Genomic DNA, 13,354 nt, shown 5'->3' on the forward strand with positions numbered 1-13,354 from the left:
AATTGTTCTTTAAGTGCTAAGTTCTTAGATTTATGGATTCAATAAAAAACAGTGTCTCTTCAATTTTTCAGGGCTTGTGCTGATTTATATGGGCTTTGGTGGCACAAAAATTAGATTAAAATTTTTTATTGAATCTTGTCTGAAACGCTTAAACTTGAAGAGAGACTTCAAGAAAGAAAATTCATTCTTTCAATTCTCTCACTGGGTTGGGTTTTGGGAACACAGAATGTGTTCATATTGACTAGGCTACTAGTTTATTTCTGGATGCAAACCAATCTGCCCAGTCTATCAGGGAAGAGCTTTCCTGTTCCATGTACAATCTAACCAGAATTACACATTCTTCTTGTTAATTCAAGAAGCAGCCTGATTACTATGGAGACAGGGGTTTGAATTTCCCAGAACCTCAGCAGTGGAGTCAAACTCCTTCAACTTACTCATCAGGGAAAGGATTATCAGGAGACTTCCTTTGCGAATTTGGAAGAACTTATTGCTACAGCTCAAAATTCAAATTTCTGTGTTGCAGTTTCCTGCAGCTCTAATCATAGGTTTTCTCTGCTTGCCCATGATTTTTTTCATTTTAGCTCGGTTTGGTCTCTAGAAGTCCAGTAGTGCTTTATGCACCTGGATGAACACTGAATCAGAAGGACAATTAAATAGCTGAGAACAATGAACTCAGGGCTGTCTGCCTTTGTTCTTTGTTTAAATTCAAGAGTTTTCTAGCATTCACTTGCAGGGTGATCAAAACTCTTTGGTTTTTACCCTTCAGTTGCAGACTACCAGCAAAGTGTGGAATTGGTTTCATTACCTTGTGAGATTGCTGGTGACAGTGGCTCATGCAGGGATGGTTATTTGCTTCCTGTGATTTTCCTGCCATGCAGGTGGTTGGTTATTTTTAAAAAAAGTTATTTTCAGATATGTCCAGAAATAATATCACCTCTGTTGGGCTGCCTAAGGTAATAGGACACTGAAGGATGAAAGGTAGGGGGCCTTGGTCTTGTATCAGTGCAGCAGAACAGTGCTGAAATAACAATGTGTATGTTAGAATCACCGTGTATAGAAAGTAATGTTGCAATTGCTTATGACCTAAAAAATTAAGGAACATTCAATAATATAATGATCCAGTTGGCTGAACTGGAAGATTGTGGTAGTCTTATTAATGAGATTTTCAGTAATATTTTAATGTGAAATAAATGTTTACCATGAAAATTAGAAATTTTGATGCTTGTTCTTAGCTTTAACCATTGTAACAATCCTCTCCCTTGTGTTTTCACTCTCTCATCCAAAAAATCCAAGACTATTGTGGGTGTTAAGTGCATTTTATATATGAAAATGTTATTGAAACATTTGTGTATCCACACTACTAGTGAGTTAGAAGTACTCAAAAAATATCCATTCCCACATGTCAGGCATGTAGGTTTTTCATCATGGCACGAGTTAATACACCGTTTCCTAATTTTCCAACTTGTTAATTTGGTAGACGTACACCGAGCTTAGTTGTCCCTATAAATGCGATCAATCAACCAACACTTCCTCAGAATTACTAGTGAGGCGCTGTGGAGTGCTGTCTTCTGGAAGTACTTGCAAGCCCTTTCCATGCTGTTCTGCTAAGATCGCTCTATATTCTGCCTTAGTCTGGATTCCCTGGCAGTCACCCACAGCACTGTGCAAGGGGTTGACAGGCCATCGCAGGTGACCATCAGCTTTCTCTTTGGTGTGGCCATGGCTATGGCCAGCAGCGTGTCTGCTGCCTCAGAGTTCCTATTTTTTAGAGCTCATCTTTTCCTGGTTCATTTTTATTCTTAGATTTTATTACCTTGTGAAATTACAAATATCAGAAGAAGCATGGATTTAATCTGAGAGGATATTACTGACCTAATCTTGTGAGATAGCTCGAGACCCATACGCTTATTTTCAGATGTTATCAATGGGATATTTCATATTAATCAAGGAGGATATGATTCAACTGGAGGGCCAGTTGGTGTTGTGGTCAGTTTTTCTTGTGTATGATTTTACTGTCTTTTTAAAAATTGATGGTATGAAAATTTCTTCCATGTCTGAGTCAGAAAAACATCCAGAAAATGGGGGACATAATCTATATTCTTAATTTAAGAACCTGTTTCCAATGATCAATATCTGCATCAAAGGTGTAGCTTTTATGCTTTCACTTTAAATAAAGATCAAACAGCACTTCTCGCTCATATATCTTCTCCATTAAACATTTAATTTATTATACTTCTTATTTAATGCTTGAGAAGAAGGACCTATTGGTTTGTAACAGAAAATGGTTAATTTTTTTTGACTGAGTTTGAATGCTTCTGGGAAAAGGCAGCAAATTGAGCTGAAATTGGACATTTTGGCTACTTATCATTCACCTGAATGAGGTAAATATGCTCATTTAAATAATCCTTGGATCATGTCTCCAAAGAACACTTTACTTAAAATGAGAAAATTACTTGTTCATTTATAGGGGAAATAGGGGCAGCGAGTTTAAGCACTTGGTGAAAGTTTCAAACCAATACTGGGATTGTGGTACAGATAAGAGCCACACCCTGGATTGAGTTAACATAGGTGCTTTCTCTATATTTTGTTTTTATGAATTTAAACAAGATTTTCATGCACTAGACAAAAGGTACCTTAATAAAAAAATAAAGATATCTTTATTAATTTAATTCCTTAATATATATATTGGTGCCGGGGATTGAACTCAGGTCCTTGTGCTTGCAAGGCGGGCAGCCGAACCAATGAGCCAAACCTTCAGCCTTAACTAATATTTTTAAGGCACTTTTTACACTGTAGTACTGTGCTGAGGGGAGGAGCTTGAGCATATTTTTGTAACTGCCCCATAGCATATAACATTGTCACAAGATGAGGTCCAAAGGGTGCCTCCCCAAAAGATGGGGATCTCACATTGCCAGACGAGTAGGTTCTTTACACTTGCCATGGAAAAAGAATTTGAGGACATGGCTGTGTCAGGTACAGGCAGAGTGAATAAGCAGAATTAGAAAGTGGGAGAATAGAAAGTAGCGAGCTTGAACACCTGGAGGGAGCTCAAACTGACCAAGTTCAGAACGGCCCTCAAATGAGAAAAAGGAAACCATTTTGTGGGGTTCTGGGATCTGGTTGATCAAAGTCCTGGCTTCATGGCTTCGGAGGAATCCTTATGGCTTGAAGGGCAATATGGTTCCCATGAGATGGTTGTCCTTGCTTGGAAGGGGAGCTGCTTTTCCCTGCTTAGTGGAAGGTGATCTCATCATGGAGTGGCTTGCAAGGTTCTACTCTTCCTGAAATCCAAGGCAACTTGGGGTTTGGAGATGTCTAGGCATCACTTCAGGAAGTCTGGAACTGGACATTGTGAAAGCTGGGAAATGGAGTATCCCTGAAACTGACTTTAGTTACTTTTATCTTGGTGTCATGAGTCTTGAAGGGGATGAGATAGACTAGGTAAATTTAGGACTAAACGAGAGTACTTCTTATGTCATTACTCTGCCTTTGGGCAGAGCTGAGCAGGGATCTGACTGAGTTTTAAGATATCAAGGGAGACATATAAAATGAAGGCCAAGAAACCAAGTTTTACTTACATTGAACATTAGCAGGTCAGGTCTCTAGGTTCTGATTACAAATCCTCCCTTACCTTAATTTATTCTCCAATCTCAAGGGAATTAGGGTATGAGCTAATCTAGATTTGCAAGTTTTATGACCTAGTAGTAAAATAGTGTATGAGTTGGGAACAAGTTGATTGTGAGTTTCAGAAATGCACAGTCACAAATCTGGGAGAAAGTGTATGGATAACCTTCCATAATGCATTAGAACTATAATTTTCTTTGTTTCTATATTTACCTCTTCTGCCGTACCTCCTTGTCATTTCTAGCTTCCCTCCTCACAGCTTTTCCACAACTACCAAGTCCCAGACTGATTTAGAATTCCTTATTTTGATTATCAGTAGGATGTCATTTGTGTTAGCTGAGTCTTTCTGATCTCCCTCAAGCTTGCCATCTCTCCAAGCAGCCCAAGGACTTCCAGTAACCGGCTGTATGGTGCTCTGACTGTAGGGCATCCCATTCCTTTTTGGGAGGTGGATTATACCTTTCTGTTTTCGATTGCTTTGCTTCACAAGCTATCATCCCTAACGCATGATCACCATGCTCATCATAGTGAACTGAAGATAGATTCCTCTCTCTCTGTTTGTTAAACAAGTTAAACTTTTTTTCTGAAATGAGTATCTTACATTTGCTAAATGATACTTTTAGGATCACAAAAGGGAAAATGAAATAGAGTAGAAATGAATGCTTAAATCTTTAAGGAATTTTTTGGGAGAAGAGGAAGGATGCTTTCCCTGACGGAGCTTGCTTTACAGTGAGGTTAGGGAACAGCTTTGTGTTAAAGTGAAAGCTCTGCGAATGAGTGAGCACTAAGCAGGAAAGAATTCTAAGATTTTTTTAATAAATTACTTGATTGTTTTCTTGAAAGTGCACAGAGAGGTATGCCCTGTCTAAATTGCTAAAGTACTTTTTTTTTTCCTAGTAGCAAAACTTTCTTGAGAATTTTCAGAATTTTTTAATGGTTTTTGGTTAGATCAAAAGCCAAAAGTACAACAATATATTTTCATTTTTTTACTAGATCTATAATCATTGAATAGAATTCAAAATATAAGGATACTGTCTCAGTTATTTGTGCCTGATATGAACCTTGATACAAAGAAAAAAAGAAAAAAAACTAGAAAATAATTTTTTACTCTTTAGTAAGCCAAAGTTCTAGATGTTTGGGACATTGAATTAAAACTCAAATCTTCTCCAACCCAGAAAAACTCTTCATCAAGGCAGTGGGGAAAGAAAACACTTTTATTATAGAATACACGTTCAACCGTATTGTGATGTGTAATACTGGAAATTCACTAAAGGACAAGAAAAATGAGGAAGGAAACCTCATCCCCTTAAGTCAAGATGATATTCTCATTATATACATGTTTTAAAGATAGATAATATCTATTCTCAAGCAATAGAACTCGACAACACCATTTGTCACACATAATTCATCATAACTTTATCTGGTAATTGGGGTGAGCATACGTGTCAGCTAATTGGCTTTTTTCAGAGGAAAAACAAATTTCTCATTTTTTATGACAAGAGGTAGTTTTTCAGCTTGTAGCAAGGTGTCCTCAGCAGTGAGGCTCCTGCCTACCCATAGAAATGAAACCAGAAGGTAGGAGTACTACTTGCCTCTGTGTTTGTGTTCCGGAATGGCTCCCAGATCCTAGAGAAAGACATTCCTGGGTCATAAAGCCAATAAAAGACCTATTTAGTCTTCAAAGGAACTTACAATATATTTCAAGAAGTTGAGAAAATGCTTTCAATTATAACTTTTCTAAGAAAAATGTTCTGAGAAAAAGGAGAAGAGGGAAATCTACTCCCTTATTTTCAACAAGGAGAATGTAGTGTCTTATTTTTAATTTGTGTTTGTTCTTACATGTTCAAGTCTGCAGAAAATTCATTATTTGTTTTCACAATGTCTCCTAATAAAATCTGATGTGTAAATGTTGATCTCTGAGTATTGAGACCATGTGCAATACTTTGATGAACATATCCAGACTGCGAGTTAAGTTCCCTGGAAACCCGGGCTCTCTTCTAGTAGAGTCTTGCTCTGTATAGTCTAAGAGAATGGACTCTCTCTCTCTCTCTCTCTCTAACACACACACACACACACACACACACACGATGTCCAAGGGCCATGACACCAACAAATATATCGATATATACAGGACCTTTGGACATAATTTAGTGGCATGCCCAACTTTTACAATCCTAGTTTGTGTTAATTCTTCTCTGGCCTTCTTCTCAAAGCAGTTACTGTTGATGTAGATATTCTTAGCCCTTTTTGTGTTCATCTACCTTACTAGCTCTCAATACTAGCTACATATTATACTCACCAAGAGACCTTTTATAAAGTAAACATTTCCAAGATTTCACCATTAGCGATTCCACTTCAGGTGACTTGTGGTGGGATTTAGGCATCAATATCTTAAAAGGCGTCTACTGTGCAGCCATAATTTTGAACCACTGATCCAGAACAAATGATTGATTTAGCAAGGCATTCACCAAACATAATAATTACCTGCAAGCTGATCCCATACTTATCTACTTAGAATGTTGAAAATTTGCTTCTACTTTACTGGACCAATAATATGATGGAGGAAGGCAATATTGTCATTCCACCATCAATGACACCACTGGTAACTGTAAATGTAAGCTACATCTTTCAACCTTACGTATTTGGTTCTTAATACAGAACCTAGCAGGTACTTGATAAACTATTACCAAATGAATGACAACTGCTTAGTTATTCAGCACTTTGTGAGAATTAAAGATATGGAGGATATAATTTTTGAATGTAAGAAAGGTCTCTTCTAAAATTCCAGTTCTGACTCTGGGGACCTGGGATCATAGTTCAATGCAAGTACACAATTATTGGTTTTTGAGAATAATTAAGGTGCATTGTAGTACACTTTGAGGCTTTATACAGGAGGGAAAATTCAAAGCCAGAATTTATATGGTAATTAATTCCTGGATTTTTATTAATATAATTATTTTAAATTAATTTTATTGGTAGATTTTAGGTATACAATTTTCTTTTTTTCTTTTTCTATTTATTTATTTATTTATTTTGGTACCAGGGATCGAACTTTGGTCCTGTGCTTGCAAGGCAGGAGGCGGAACCACTGAGCTAAATTCCTGGCCCTTAGGTATATAGTATAATGACATTCATCACTGGAGATTTCTACCTTTAAATAATATATCTTGATTTTTATTTTTTCCCATTTTCCTGTCCTCCCTTCCAGCCCTTCCTATTCATAGAGACTTTGTTTCCATTTTTTTCATTTTCTCATATTAATTCCATTCATAATTCCCGGATTTTTAAACATTTTAGTTATAACAATAAAATATTTTCTATAGTAGCCTAATCATCTCTGTAGTGAAAGAGGAAGAGCGAGAGGGATGGGGGAGGGAAAGAGAGGGAGAGAGAGTTAGAGGTGAGAGTCAGACAGATAGAGTGCAGAGAACACCTGGATGCTTTGTAGAATCACCACTCTTTCTGCCTGCCTTGAATAGGAAAGCCCGAGGGGAAAATGATGAAGGAGAAAAATTAGGGGCGTGTCTTTCAGGTTGAGGAGGAGAAAAGAAAAGTAAAATAATAAGGAAGAAAGAAGGAGATGGATCAAGTGGGCTTTCACCTGAAGATATGGGATCTTTTCCCTTCAATACAAACATTATTCTAAATTATCCTAAAAGACACCTAAGAATAATTTTGGAACTTTCTGTCTTTTGGGACACTGCTCATCTTGTATCTTTTGTAAATGTGCTTTCTGCTCTTGTCTCATCCTTCTCCCTTTATTTCTCCCCCAACCCCCATAGAGTCTTTTATGTACAACAGTGTTTTCCTTTTGAAGGACAGACATTTAACCAGCTTTTATCTAAAGATGACCCAGTGACTAGTCCTCCAAAACATTTCATATTACAGAAACCAGTCAGCTAAGTCAGAAATACTATGTACTATAATGTCATGTGTGCTAGTATGTTAAAGACCCCAAGATGCCTCAGATAAAGAAATCTGTTGACTTTTAACCTAGCATTCTCCAAATTGACAAAATCAGGGAACCAGAGAGAGAAAGAGAGAGAGAGAGACTAATATAAAGCTAGAGACCCAACCAAAGTATGTTATAATATAATCAAGGACTTTTCACATATGTCATCTAATTTGAAGAAAAGGAAAGAGAGACTAAGAGGCCAGGCTGGATCACTAAGTTCATAATAGAATTCGTATTTGACTCACAACCAGATGCAATCCAGTCTTTGAACAGCTTACTAAAAAGAATTGTGATAGATCTGACTGAGCTGAGCTGGAAGGAAGTATTTTAGAAGAGTTAGCACAGAGGAATAAATTTCAAGTTCTTTGTGATGATTTTAGAAATATTTCTCTGATTCCTTTTTGGGAATTTCATTTTTTAAAACTCTCATCTGGGTGATATTATCATTGTGTCTCTTCACTGCCTCTTTACCTACTAAAATATTTATCCCAACCAAAACCCTAATTACCTATAATTTGGCTCTAGCTAGAGAGACTTTCTTCATTATTACACATTTAGAAAGACAAATATACACAAAAGACTCTGGTGAGAAGGATTTATAAGATGTACAGTAATTCTAGAAGCATGAATTTGGTTTCCAAAATGCCTTCATATTGTGTCTCTAATTTGGTGTGAACTGGGCAGCTGTGATTATCTTAGTGTTCACGTGAACAAAGTTAAGTGATTTGACCAAGATCATACTGCTGTGATAGCCTGAATTTTAATTCAGTTTTTCTTTCCCAAAATCTGTCCCCAATTTCCAATATATGTGCAGTTTCCTTTACTAACCCATTAATTTCTATAATAAATTAAGATGCAAATTTCATGGAAAATTATGTTAATTGATAGCTAATGACTATTAGGAACTTATTATGTTCCAGGTCTTATTTTAGATTTTTTTTGGTAAGTCTTATTAAATTTTCACAATGTTTCTGTAAAGAAGGGCCATTATTTTTTCCATTTTTCCTGATGAGGAACCTAGGCTTGGAGTATTTGGTGGGACTGGAACTGACCCTGAGTTCCCATCAGACTGGAATCCGTGCTTTGGCCACTTTGCTGTTAGTGTTAGTTTTCTACTACCCCTATAATAAATTGCCACAAACTCAGGGCTTTAAACAACACACATTTCTGTACATCAAAACCCCAATGTGAGCCTCCCTGGATTATCAAGGTATAGGTAAACTGTGCTTCTTCTGGAGGCTCCATTAGAGAATCTACTTGGCCTTTTCTAGCTTACACGCTTCACCCTCCCCTGCCTCACTTCTGTCTTCAAAGTCTGTAACATTCACCAGGTCTCATGCTGCTATCTCTGTTGGGTTTCTCCAATTTTCCCCTTTAATAACCCTTGTAATTATATTAAGCATACCTGGGTAATCCAAGATAATCTCCTTATTTTAAGGTCTGATGATTAGCAATGTTGATCCTATCTGCATATTTACAGTTACAGGGATTAGGGTGAAGACATGTTAGAGACAGAATCATTACTATGCAGTACCTATTATATTATTCTTTCCCTTTTTCAGAAAGGAAGATTTTGAATGCAGTACTATATTTACTGAGGTAGAAAATGTTAACAGAATATTTTAGAAGAGCTTTCAGCAGTAATATGTAAGCAAAAATGACTTGATTAACAATGAAAAATCTGTTTTGGGGCTGGGAGTGTAGCTCAGTGGTACAGCACTTGCCTAATATGCATGGGGCTCTAAATTTGCTTCCCAGCCCTAATAAAAGCAGAAAGAAAATCTAATTTTAATGAATCATCCTGGATTTATCTAGTACTGTGTAGTTTACAAAGTGCTTTCACACACTTTGCATTCTCATAAATGACGTTTGTGGCACCTAGGTGTTACAGTTTGCGTAGAGGCCTGCCTAGGCGACATTTCAGGGTGTGACCGGATGGAATAGAAAAGGCATGGCAATGGAGCCTATAACTTACCCTGGCCCCTTCTGTTCTGCTATTGCTCCCCAGATCAGCTTCCTGGCTACCATGCACTAACAATCTTGACTGTTCCGTGCCTTCTGCCATGCTATTGCTTCCTTGGAGTCAGCCAACCATGGACTGAATCCTCGGAGCACATGAAACTTCTCCTCTAAATTGCAGGTGTCAGGCATTTTCTCCAAAATGAGAAAAGTGAGCCAATATACTATGTAAGATAACCTTCTCCTTTTCCACTTTTTCTTACTTTTCTTTTCTTTTTTCCCTATTTGATTCAAAACAATTTTCCTAAAATAAATCATGTTGTGTAAGCCTAGTATGCATTACAATTTTAATATAAAATATGTGTATGAATACTCTTTATGGCTTTCTATTGCTTTTTAGTTTTTGTTTTCAGGTACTCTGTGAGAGGAATTCTAAGCATCATTTACGGATGGAAGGTCACTGAGCTGATTTATCAACGAGAGGAAAATGAGAAGTAGGTATTTTTAGGGGAAGAAAGAGTGAATTTTGGTAAAAAGCAGGCATTTATTCATTAAAAAAGTATTGAGCACTTACTATATTCCAGGAAGAGTCCTCCATTCTAGGGATGCAGTAATGAATGAAACAGTTAAAACCCCTTGTCTGGGGAGCTTAGACTTGGATTTTTAAAAGAGAAGTAAGAGACAGAGCCATGTGAATATATAGTGTTTAGATAAAAAGTGTTCAGTTAAAAAGAGTTGGAGACCGTGGCTTGGTGTATTGGAAAGAGAGCAAATACATGATTTTAAACTGGGAGAAGGAAGCAAACTAGAAAGGAATCGGAACTGAGTTTGAGAGGTGATGGGGACCAGGACCCAGGCAAACATCTCAGGAATTTTGTTTTTATTCTGAGACGAGGAGCTGGTTACAGAGAAATGATTAGATATGGCCTTAGTTTTGACAGGATCATTCTGGCTGCTGGAGATGGGGAAGAAATGAGGGAGGGGGAAGAGAGACCAGTGAAGAGGCTACTGCAATAAAGGGGTGGAGGAGGAGTCAGATCGTGGATACAGTTTGAAGGTCTGTTTGTGAAGACTGATGTTGATGAGGAAGGAGATGTTTTTAGAGAACAAAACGCACCTCATTTATTAGCTGTTGGGGAAGAACTAACAGAGAATAAAAATTAACGATGTAGGTGACAAGACAATCGCTGAAGCAATCCTCTTGAGTAACGGAGAGGGTATGGGGATGCAACCCAGTGCAGCACTGGCCTTACATGGAACCATGGGAAGCAACCAGCAAGAAAGCGAGAGAGGCTGCAGATAGATTGATGGACATGGTGAGGATATGCGGTGCTTCTGAGAACTTCTAATGCTCAGTAAGGTAAGATTCAAGGCCGTCAGATGAAAATGAAAGAAGGAAAGGTATGTGGGGAGTTTGTAGAAGGAAGTGACATGCAGGAGAGTAGGAAACTGAACACTGCTCAGGAAAATGTATCATTAGGACTGGTTGGATATCAGAAAGGTTTTGTGTTTTTCTCCATCTCACCCCAGTAAGTGAGGTTAAAATTCAATCATAACAATTGGGCTATCATATTTTTATATTCTAAGACTATTGTCTCCTAATGGAGCATTATGAATGAAATCTTTAATGTGATAGATCCTCTGGACATTTGAATTTTCAACATCAAGAAAAACTCTTGGACCTCACAATATAACAGTGGAATTTCAGACATTATTAATAGGGGTGATAGGAAAATGTTTCTGGAAAATGAATCAATTGCTTTTTCTCAAATAACAGTATCTTTATCAGTCGATGCATGAATTTGAAGATTTGTAATAAGCAGTTGTAATTTCAGATATTTACTCCTTGACAGATGCCATTAGTTAATGTCAGTGTGAGCATACCACTTAACTGCTTTAAGAACAAGAAAAAAATACGAACCAAGAAAGGTTTAAGGAGGTAGGATGATTGTAAGCCTTTTTTACTGTCCTGTAGTTGTCTTTTGAAGCTATGATTCATTTCCAGGATTTCCCAACTGGTAAAAGGATAAATATCACAAAGATCTCCAGTATTTTCTTTTTGTAGTCCTTTGATCCATTATTAGGATGCCAAATTGTAACACTTTTGGAAATGACAGTATAGTCATGTCCACATGACACAGGATGATAATTCTGGTCACTGCTTCCATTTAATAAAGACAAAGAGATGTCATTCTATCTCTAATTGGAAGAGCTAACCTTATAATCTGTCATAGCTTTGCTAAAGCTAGAAAATTCTGAGAAAAATCTTCCAGCAAAATTTTCTAGACTTCTGAAAAAAAAACAGTATATAAAGAACCAAGACGGCTGACATAAAATGAAGACAGCTTACTGTTCTGTCTTTTTCTTTAATTGGAGATCCTGTTTTATAAGAAGCTGTATTTTATTTTCATGTACTTAAGAAAGAGCAGCACAGCTTGATTAGACTAAAAAAAAAAAACCATCATTGGTGCTCTAGCAGTGTTAGTCTATGCTAGAACTCCAGGTACAGATACAGATGTCCTAAGAGAGATTATGGGATACAAAAGTGCCTTCTGACCCAGGTTACCAAGGGAATCCTGAATTCCTACTAGATTACTTCTGAATAGAATGCATAAAGATAAACAAAATAAAATGCAATACAAAGTTATACCACTTAGTCCTTTTTCAGATTTGTAACTTTTTGTTTTTTTAATCACTGAGTTATTTCCTAGTTTCTTATTTCCTCATCCATGTACCCTATAAAGCAAACAGTACTAGACTTCATGCTAGAAACTGAGGATATAGAGATTAGTCACCAAGGCTCTTTACTCTCATGGAGCAAGACACAATCTAATCTAAAGTAGCCAATCATACAGGGTGGAATGATATCTCCCCAACATTCATGGAGACCCAGAAATTCATAATGAAATCTCATTTGGAAGAAGGGTCTTTGTAGCACAGTTAGGTTGATATGAGATGATATCATATTAGCAGGGGACATAGTCCAATATCTGGTGGCTTAAGAAGGAAGGGAAAATTTGGACACAAACACACACAGGGGAAGGCAGCATGTAAACATGAGACTGGGGTGATGTTGGGGGTGATGTTGCCACAACCCCAAGGATCGCTGACAGCAGCCATTACAAGCTTTGAGAAGGCAAGGAAGTGATAATCCCTGAAAACCCTCAGAGACAGCGTGGTCTGGGCTATACCTTAATTTCTGACTTCCAGCTCCAGAACTGTTAAACACTCACCATGTGTTGTTTAAAGCTACCCTGATTCTGATAATCTGTCTTGGCAAACCTAGCAAACTAATACAGATACTGACCCATTTTGATGTTCTACACTAATCTCTGAATACTTTCCTTCTTTCTCCCTCCTTTCTTCTGTGAAATCACGCCCTCGAAATGGGAAAGTTTCACAAGTGATCTGTTCCAGTTGATTTGAGATACTGTATAGATAACCATCCTCTTTTTCACTCACCTCCACCAAGTGCTTCTGTCTTCGTTCAGGGTTGATGTTTTCTTTTTAAAAGCACATTGCTGAAACAGTTTTCTTGGCTTTCACAGTGAAAGTATTTTTGGTGGAAATAAAAGCTATTAGGAGAAGACTTACTAGAAGCTGAAAACTTTTTTAAAACCAAACTCTAGGTTTGGTGAATAGCTTATATTTTTCATGAATTTCAAATACATTTTATGAGAAACAAAGATGAAAAGAAAATGATATCAAGGCGTCTTAAAATTAAATGAAATTTCTACTTGGCCACATCTTAATAGATGGGAGCCAGCTAAGCCATATTTCTTTTATCTGCACAAGATGAATGGCATTTCAATCAAT

This window comes from Fukomys damarensis, unplaced genomic scaffold (genome assembly GCF_012274545.1).
Source record: "Fukomys damarensis isolate Sample0158 unplaced genomic scaffold, DMR_v1.0_HiC HiC_scaffold_33, whole genome shotgun sequence".
NCBI classification, from domain to species: domain Eukaryota; kingdom Metazoa; phylum Chordata; class Mammalia; order Rodentia; family Bathyergidae; genus Fukomys; species Fukomys damarensis.